Raw genomic sequence first — 10,834 nt, 5'->3', positions numbered from 1 at the left:
ATCCAAAAACCCTTGGACTTCTTCCAATTAATGGACGCTCCCGATGCCTTGCAAATGAGCTCAATAGCACTCTGTGCCCTCTCAAGATTCGCTTCATTTCCTTGGAGGTATAGCATCGTATTGTCCGCGAACTCTGAATCCAGTAGGGACTTCCTTGCGTTAGGGATCGAAAGACCATGAAGATTTGCCCCTTGGCTATTAAAAAGGGCAGACATTGCTTCAATAATAAAAAGGAAAAGAAAGGGGGCAAGAGGACAACCCTGCCTGATGGATCGAGTAAGAATGATTTGAGCTCCTTTCCTCCTTGCAATCAGCACCTTACTCGAGCCATTCCTATATAAGGCTTGGGCAGCACACCTCCATTCCAATGGTAGCTCAATGACCTTCATCACTTCTTCCAAGAAAGACCATTGCACTCGATCATAGGCTTTCTCGAAGTCGAGCATCAGACAGGCTAAGTTTTGATTGGTCACCTTCGCCGTTGCAACAGCCTCCCAAAACAAAATCACGTTGTCCATAATAGAACGATGCTCCATGAAACCAGTTTGATTGGATTGGATGATATCGCCTAGGAAGGGCTTGATTCTCTACACTAATATGTTAGCAAATTTTTTATAAATTAGGTTTAAAATTGTAATGGGCCTCCATTGCTTAATCTCATGCAGCACAATCTCCGATTTTGGAATCAAGTAGATCAAGCCTTCATTGAAGCTACTCGGCATCCGTCCCGTTCTCCACTTCTCTTGCTGTCAGGAACTCTATTAAGGCAGAGAAGGAATTAGTACTAAAAGAAGGATTAGTACTATTGTCGGGGAATAGTACTAAGACAGAGAAGGATTAGTACTATGAGAGGTGTCGAACTTTGAGAGAAGGAATGGGTGAGTGAGAGAGAGAGAGAGAGAGAGAGAGAGAGAGAGAATGATGATGCGAAAGGTATATGTATTATATGAAGGAAGATATACAACAGTAGTTAGAAGGCTTAAGACTGGCGTTGAACCGATTTAATTCGAACTAATGCCTTGCGCCTCCTTTTATAGTGTCTTCAGGAATACTCCTGAAGTTTCTAGAATGTTCCAGAGAAATCTGGAATATACATCAATTTCCTAATAAAACCTAAATGAAAATAATATCCTTCAAATTACAATTCATAACCTAATGGTAAAGTCTCGACCCGTGTAACAAAAGGTTATGGGTTCGAGTCTAGTTATGACACTATCCCCCCTTTAAAACGACGAGTTCCACGAGTCGTTTTGGATTGAGGACCCGGTTTCTCGGGATATCGTCGATGGAAGTCTTCTAGAAGAGCACGAGCATTGGTCACATTCTCGATCGGTTCCCAAGTACGCTCGCTGGGACTATATCCTAGCCAATCGACTAGATAGTAGAGCTTGTTGCGAACAATCTTGGAATCGAGGATGGCAGCGACCTCATACTCAGGTCCATCTTCGAGCTCGATAGGAGGTGGTGGTTGTATAGTACGTCCTGGGATAGTGCTCTCGTGATAGGGTTCGAGGAGAGAACTATGAAACACCGGATGTATCCGAAGTTGCGGAGGTAGCTCGAGACGAAAAGCGACATCATTAATCTTCCCGATAATACGGAAAGGACCTAATCGCCGATAATCCAACTTCTCACATGGGCGAGTAGTCTTGATGTGTCGTCGTAGCAGCCACACCCGATCTCCAATGTTAAAACTGGATGGAAGTCGATGACGATCTGCGTAGTCCTTGTGTGATTGTTGAGCTTGCTGGAGTTGAGTAGATAAATCCGCTTGTATCTTGCGTAACCGCTCCAAACGATCCTCCGCGCAAGGATTTGTGGACACTTCTGGGGTTTCAAGGACACACCACCGGGGATGATATCCTGTATAAGCGTAGAATGGCGTGACTTGAGTCGATGCGTGGATAGCGTTATTATAGGCAAATTCGGCGAACTGAAGAATATCTGCCCAGTCATTCTGATGATAGTTGAGAAAGCACCGCAGATACTGCTCCAGTGTTTGATTTGTTCGTTCAGCTTGACCGTCGGTTTGTGGGTGGTAGCCGGAGGAGAGGTGACAAGTGACCTTCAACATTTTAAAAAGGTGCTTCCAGAATTTTGACACAAACTGGGGTCCACGATCGCTGATGATATTATCAGGGAGTCCATGATGCCGACATACTTCCCGCATGACAATTTCGGCGGTGTCTTCACTAGATATTTCTTTAGTACATGGTAAGAAATGAGCCATCTTTGTATATCGATCCACCACTGTGAGAATCGCACTGAATCCCTTAGAGACTGGAAGATCTGTAATGAAGTCAAGAGCAATGGATTGCCATGGCTTGCTTGGAATTGGTAATGGTTCCAATAAACCATATGGATGATGTCTTGGCATTTTCGCTCTGCAGCATGTATCGCAAGTCCGAACAAAATCTTCGACAAATTGTCGCATACGGGGCCACCAGAATGATCGTTGTACTAAATCTAATGTTTTAGTACTACCAAAATGTCCTGCTGTATATGTGTCATGGCAGTTTTGTACTACTCGAAGGCGGCAAGAACCATTAGGAACATACAAAAGTTCTTTAAAGAAGAGTAATCCATCACAGTATTTGAATTGCCGATAATCCGTACCTGGTGATTGTGATTGTGAACATGACGCTCGAGAGGGGTCAATTTGTGCTAGTATAGCTTGGGCGAAAGCGTCAGTCTTCAAGTCCTCACGTATAGTATTGGTAATGTCGGAATCCACGGGCATGTCGAAGACCTGTGCTGCTTGCAGTCGTGCTGGACCCAAGATTACTTGCTTCTGGTTATCGAAAGCTGGCTCACCGGGACGTGGTGTTAGATACGAACGCCGTGATAATGCATCTGCCTTCCCTTGGTGCTTCCCCGGACGATATGTAATTTTGAAGTCGAAGCGTGTGAGGAAGTGGGCCCACCGAGCTTGACGTCGATTCAGTACACGAGCATCTTGAAAGTAGGCAAGGTTCTTGTGGTCACTGAATACAGTGACCTGATGAGGAGATCCCTCCAGGAAATGCCTCCATTGCATAAAAGAATCAACTATTGCTAATAGCTCTTTATCATGAATTTCGTAGTTGATTTCGGCGGCGTCAAACTTACGGGAGTGGAAAGCCACAGGATGTAGCTTCTCGTCGTTACCCTGTTGTGACAGAATGCTCCCCAATGCGAAATCCGATGCGTCAGCTTCGATAATGAATGTTTTTTCCGGATCCACATGACCTAAAATTGGAGCTGATGTAAACGCCTTCTTAAGACTCTCGAAAGCCATGTCCGTCTCTTTAGACCAAATGAATGATTGTCCCTTCCTGGTGAGCTGTGTGAGAGGCAGCACAATTTTTGAGTAATTTTGTATGAACTTCCGGTAAAAATTTGCAAAGCCTAGGAAGCATTGCACATCCCGCACCGAACGCGGAGTGTGCCATTCTATCACCGTTTTGACCTTGGCTGGGTCCATAGATATGCCTTCTGAGGAGATGACATAGCCGAGAAACTCCACTTGGTTGCACCCGAAACTACATTTCTCTAACTTTGCATACAGACCATGTTCTCGAAGTCGTTTTAGTACTAATAGTACATGAGAATCATGTTCTTCTTGGGTCTTTGAATAAACCAGTAGATCATCCAAATAGATGATCAAAAAATCATCCAAGAGATCTCGAAATATATCATTCGCCATGTGCTGGAAGACTGCCGGCGCATTAGTGAGTCCGAACGGCATGACCGTATACTCGAAGTGCCCATATCTGGTGCGAAACGCGGTCTTCCATTCATCTCCTGGTCGGATCCGTACGAGGTTATAGGCTCCTCGTAAGTCGATCTTCGTGAAGAACCTGGCACCGTTGATCCGTTCTAAAAGACTTGAGATAAGGGGAAGAGCATACCTATTTCTTACTGTGACCTTATTCAAGCCACGGTAATCTACAACGAGTCGAAGCGAGCCATCTTTTTTCTTGACGAAGAAAATGGGTGCGCCGGCTGGAGATTTCGAATGCCGAATGAAACCGTTCTCCAAATTCTCCTCTATATAGGCTCGAAGGACTTCTAGCTCGGTTGGTGACAAATTGTAGATCGGCCCCCATGGCGGCTCTTTTCCCGGTTGTAAGTCGATGGCGCAATCGTACGGCCGATGATGAGGAAGTGTGTTGGCTTGTACTTTATCGAACACATCAGCATACTGACGATACTTCTCGGGAAGTTGAACGGTGGACTCCTCTTTGGTGGTACTGGAGGGTTGTACTGATATTGCGAAGAGAAACATTTCCTCCTTGCGCCCTTCCTCACGCAACTGACGTAGCGAAATGGTTGCAACCTTCTGGGTAGATCCTTGGGTTTGTCGCAACCGGATTTCCCTTGTCCTCCAATCTATGTCTGGGTTATGTAACTCGAACCATGGTAATCCTAAAACTATGGGATGTTCTGGAATACTAATAATATTAAATGATACTACACATGTTAAGTTATCTAGGACAATATTAACGGGTTCCGACTCTTCTATGATATTACCAGAAGCAATGGGACGACCATCAATGACTACTACTGAGGCTGGACATGGGAGCTTTCTGAGAGATATCTGATGAGCTCGGGCAAAATTCCTATCCATGAAGCAAGAATTAGCTCCGGAATCTAGAAGGGCTAAGGTATGTACTGGAGGGGTACTTTTAGTACTAACTGCTACTTGGGCTACGAACACATCACTAACTTGCTTAGAGGGAATGGAACCACTAATGGGCTGCACAGATCTAGGGCTGTCCAACCAAACGGCTCCTATTTTGGCTGGACTTAGTCGTTTAACTCTTCTTCTAATTGGCTAAGGACATCAAATTTGTTTGCGAGATTCGGACTATTAGTACTATTAGGACTATTATGACTATGAGGACTATCAGAGATTCCTACTGAAATAGACTCGGGTTTAGTATAGTCAGAACTAACAACGACTTGGTTTACCTGCCTTCTTGGTCTATGGGGACAGTTTATCGCGATATGCCCTGGTCCACCGCAATAAAGGCATAATCGGTTTGTTCGGCGTCGTTGCTTTTCCTCCTCCGATAGCGGCCCACGACGACGTGTAGTGTCAATTTCCATTGGAGTTGGAGTACTTACTGGAGGCACATTATGTGACTCCCTTTGAAAAGGTTTTGCTACCACTGAGGCATAGGTAGGCTCGGATCTTGCCCTCGGCATCTGAAATTGTCGTTCCGAACGTCGCTCGAAGAGGCGGTTGTCACATCTGACCGCTCGACTGATTGCTTCTGTTAATGATTTTGGCTCTTCAGGGAAAGTCAAGAGTAAATCCTTGACATCGTTGCGTAGACCATAGCGGAACTGCTCCATCAATGCTTGATCATCCCAGGGGATATCGGCGGCGAGTAGGCGGAAATCTGCAGCATATGCGGAGGCTGGACGGTCACCTTGGCGTAATCGCCGGATTTTGTTGATTGCAGTCCTTATGCTGTCAGTATCTCCAAAACATGCTTTAAACTCACTTATGAATTCTTCAAAATTATTTAGTACTGGAGATTCTTTTTCTAGTAGCGGAGCGAACCATGCTAATGCTGAGCCATTTAACAACGTGCCTACTAAACCCACTCGTGATGCATCGGTGGGATATCGGGACGGATGCATTTGAATAACTAACCGTACCTGGTTAAGAAACCCTCTAAACTGCGATCGCGTTCCATCGAATTTCGTGGGAAGGCCAATCTTGGGTTCTTTATGAATCCCTTGTGCTCCGTGCCCTTGTTGTTGCATTGCTACGATGGTTGCTTCGAGTTGTTGCACGCGTAACGCAAGTTCCCCATGCTGTTGTTGCGTTTGCTGCTTTTCTAAGGAAATTTGCTGAAGATCCCCCAACAAGCGTTGATTTTCTTGTTCCAAAGCATGAAACTTCTCTTTCAAGCATTGAAATTCCGAGAAAACGGATTGATACTCTTCAGCGCTAACGGTGGCCATGGGATGAAGGAAAAGGGAAATAAGAGACTAATAGGAAAGGAGGGAGACAGAAGGAAGAGGGAGAGAAAAGACCAGACAGGCACCGAGGACGAAATCGGTTCAAACTGTCAGGAACTCTATTAAGGCAGAGAAGGAATTAGTACTAAAAGAAGGATTAGTACTATTGTCGGGGAATAGTACTAAGACAGAGAAGGATTAGTACTATGAGAGGTGTCGAACTTTGAGAGAAGGAATGGGTGAGTGAGAGAGAGAGAGAGAGAGAGAGAGAGAGAGAGAATGATGATGCGAAAGGTATATGTATTATATGAAGGAAGATATACAACAGTAGTTAGAAGGCTTAAGACTGGCGTTGAACCGATTTGGTTCGAACTAATGCCTTGCGCCTCCTTTTATAGTGTCTTCAGGAATACTCCTGAAGTTTCTAGAATGTTCCAGAGAAATCTGGAATATACATCAATTTCCTAATAAAACCTAAATGAAAATAATATCCTTCAAATTACAATTCATAACCTAATGGTAAAGTCTCGACCCGTGTAACAAAAGGTTATGGGTTCGAGTCTAGTTATGACACTTGCAGTCCAACTTTCAAGCTTGGAAAAATTTGCTCCCAAAACGTGAGAACCTTAAGGAATTCACCTCAACTGCCATAGTAGAATACCACGAGTCCCGGATTCCCAACATAGAAGTTAAGAAACCCCACGCTCTAAGCTCCTCCCCATGTAGCAAGTTCGAATGAGCCCCAAGACAATCTTCCACTCTCTCTATCATGTTAAAATCCCCCGCCACTATCCAATTGTCGACGGAGGGAATTTTGTTTGCCAACTGTCTCCAAAATGAGGTCCTCTCATTGCTAATGTTAGGTGCGTAGACATTCAGCACCCCAAATTTTACATTCCTCCATTCCAAGTAGTAGAACATAGCCCTACCTTCGATCAATATGCCATGATCCAAGATGATGATATCCGCTGATTTCCTCACCGAAATACACACTCCACCTCTCCTTTCTAACACGCCGTGAGCAGGAGCCCACCATGTGTACCAATCCCCTGGCAACAGGTCTTTGAACAGTTCCGTTCTTTCTCGGCCAAGGTGATGCTCTTGTAAGAGCAAAATATCAATAGTTTTACAAAGGCCGTCAGCTTCCCATTCTCTCCTAAACCGACGCTTCTCTAGCTGATGTTGAGATCCACCAAGTCCTTGCACATTCCAAGAACAAATTCTCATTGACTTGGGTTCACAAAAAAAGCCAAGGGGGAATCTCCCATGCTCGACAAATATGTCTCTATCATACGCCATATAAATTCCCACTCCATACTTATTTTCCATTCTTGATTCTTGGGCACTTCAGCACAGTGGAAGTGGAACAAACCAGGCTTCAACCCTAGATCCTGTACCTTCCATATGCAAACCACTGGAACATCTTGAGCAAGTTCCATAAGCTCCCCTTGTATCGGGGAGCTTGTCCATAATGTTTGCAGCCCTACAGCCTTATTTTCAAATGTAAGGTACTGGAGACATAATGCTGCCCTGTTACAAAACGCCTTCAAGGACGAGTCTTCTCCTCTTTCATTTTTCAAATCAGGTTCCAAGTCAAAAGAACAACCAGTCTCCGGTCTGCCGGAGTTGCTGTTGAAGAGGACCATGTGTGCTCTAGTCCACCCGTGCACTCTTCCCCTTGGATTACTAATGTTCACCACAACCTTGGGTACTTGCATATCTTGCATCCTCAATGCTTGCATCATAACAAACTCCACACCCACAGTTGAGGGATTTCCAACCTCAGTCCGTGTGATCATTTTTTTTGCTTCAATATTCCTGACGTCCACTTCACTTTCCTTGTCCTTCCCTTTCCTGATCCAGGCCTTAACCACTCTCAGGTCTGATGAAAATCTACTGTCATGACCCTCAGAGGGCTCTACGAGTGCTTCATGGGTCTCGACTCGAGGTAGTAACTCAAATGGAGTTGCTAAAATTATTTCGCCTTCCTGGGGTTCCATTTGCGAAAGGATGTCAAATCTATTCGAAATGGAACCTCCACTTGTAGGTGGGCAGGCAAGACCGTGGAGGCTAGGCTTGGCCACTTTCCTCGGCGATATCCATCCTTTTTCCTTTACTACTTGCTTCCCATTGTGAACCATGACCATGTGGCCTGCCATCCCTGCATGTGGGATATCCGGCAACTTGTTGTCTTGTTGTCCCCTATGCGCTCTTGCATTCCCATACAAGGGGCAGTGTTTGGCCATATGGCCCATCTCCTTACATGCAAAGCATTGACCCGGCAAGCCTTCATAACTAACCTTCACCACCCTTAGGCCAAAGTCCTCCGTGTGGACTCTAATCTCTGATGGTAGTTTTTTAATGTCACTAACCAGCACCTTCATCTTGGGCATTTCGGCTACCTTGTTTGCAAATGAAGGTTTCGTTGTACATATCACCCCTATATTGTGTGCGAGCTTTGGGATCAAATGGTGGAGTTGGAAAGGTAGGTCTGGGAAGCATACTGTAATGACCATCGGTGTGCCTGCTTTTTTATTCTCTTCCTTTGCATCGAAGTTTGGACTCCATTCCAAAATCATGGCTTTGCCATACTTGAGGGTAATCCATTTGTGATCTAGAATCTCCTTCACATTATGACCTTCTTCTAAGATCACATGGTAATAGTTGAGGCCCATTCTCAAAATGTTCTGGATAGGCGGCATTTTATCCAAAAGAGCTGCCTGCAACATGTCCCTTAGCATCCCTTTACTTGGTCGTCCTCCTAACAACCGACAAATGAACGATGAACACTTTAAACGGCCCACTTCTTCCATCAATCTTCGATTCTCTACTGGAGAAAGATAAAGGTCGATCCCTTTTCTTTCATCAATGCCCTCCTCCACCTGCTTCTCTTGAACCTGACCACTGTCATTATTCTCCTTTACTATCAAGACATTGCCCAAGCCTGCCTCGGTGTTCACTTCGGAATGTGCCATGATCAGCCCCCCGCCTATCTGCTCCTCATTCTGCGGATCTGGATGCATACCTGTACCTAATATTTCAGCTGGAGGATACGAATCCATACCTGTTCCAACTATGTGTGTTGGAGGAAGGTTGAGCATATCCATCTCCAAAAGGTTGTCGTCACATTCATTGATTGGGGAGTGTGGCATGAGCATGTGGCGCCTTCCTAATGTTCTAGCCTCCAATGTTGCAGACCTGTCCAATGCCCTCCCTGGCTATCCCGATCTCAAACGCGCAATCCGACGAGAGGTTTGTTGCCACAAGGGAAGCGACGGCCAACGAGGACGCTGGGAGGAAGTCTTTCCTTTTGTAGGAACACCATCATTCACTTTTCGCATCTTCCCTGCCTCACAACGTCTCCTCAATGTGATTCCCTGACACCGCAGAACAGCCACTGGTGAGCGGCCGAGACTCCCTCCTGCAACTGCAATAGCCGCTGCGCGAGATCTTAGGCAGCGGCACACAGCTATCCGCCGCGGGCGCTCCTCACCGTGCTCCTGTTCCTGCTCGTCGTTTCCTCTTCCCGCCATTCTCTGCTCCTGCTCTTCGCCATCGCCATTTTCATGGATCCCTGACATATCTTATTAAAAACCTCAAACACAATCAACAATTCCTAGTCATTCTTGGTCTCGATCAAGTATATCTTCTTTCCACTTCATTTTTCAAAACCCGTCTTTATAGCTTAATGTTGAACATAATCCATATTGCACTTGCCAAATATATTCATTGGCATGGGAAGTCCTTTCTGCCAAAGTTTTCCTCTAACCCTCTACCCTAACATTTAGACCATGATGGTTTTCACACTAGTGATGACCTAATTTTTTAGCACAATATCTTCTATGTTCAAGAGATGAAGTTCCCCAACTTCAAGTTTTAAATCGTGTCACAATTTCCTCAAACTAAATACTTCGAAATTGCCAAGACTTTGGACCTCATTGCTAATGAGATATTAATTTCAAACAACGCACTTTGTGTGTGAATCATACACTCTCTAGGATATGTGTATGTGAAGTTTACTCTCGCATTAAATATATGGAGAGATATTTTGAATACTTTATGATACCCTACTCACTCTCCCATCAATTTGGATTTATTCAAACTACTATATGTAGGTACACATGAGTACGGGGGGAAGTTTAAGACATACCTCGAAACTCGATGATTTACCCCACTTAATCATTTAGATTGATTGAAGTTAGTGTGTCACATGTGTAGGTACAAATTAGTACTATGGGGAAGTTTAGGACTTCTTCAACTCTAGCTAAGTCTTACGTAACCAACCTAGAATCAAGATCTATGAGGATGACATAACGTATACTCTTATTGTTGGTGGAATGATCAAGGGTGTCTAGACTTATGCTCGCAAGATGTGAAGACTTAACCTACCATGCTTAATCACATTAATATAGATGTCAAAGCACTTAACACCATAAGCACAGGAATCATGGAAAGAGAGCAACCAAGCACTCAATCAAGGAACAATGAACATTCATCTAGAGATATAACCAATTGCCCAATCACTTCAAGTTTGGGTCGTAAGGCGAGATTAAGTTAAAATAATTAAAAGTTTACAACTAATGGGAGATATACAACATTAAGGGAGGCTCAGGCTCTACCTCAAAACATAATGTCAAGAAAAGGGTCAAAAGACTTATAAAAGTGTCTTTTGTAGCGTTGACAATGGCTATTGGTTGGGTCTTTCATTTTGTGGCACAAGCCATTCTCTCTATTCGTTTGTCCCTTTCGTTGGTGCTACCCCTTGTTCCTTCATTCTCAGCTAATGTCCAAGTGCACGGAAAAGAGTTATTAATAGCACGCATAAACCAACTAGCTCCTCACGCCTATATTTAGCCGTGGAGTTATATAGTTGATCGTT

Source organism: Azolla caroliniana, unplaced genomic scaffold (genome assembly GCF_043228905.1).
Source record: "Azolla caroliniana isolate FFs.n. ecotype wild unplaced genomic scaffold, voAzoCaro1.0.p SCAF_12, whole genome shotgun sequence".
NCBI lineage: Eukaryota > Viridiplantae > Streptophyta > Polypodiopsida > Salviniales > Salviniaceae > Azolla > Azolla caroliniana.
This window is presented reverse-complemented; position numbering follows the sequence as displayed.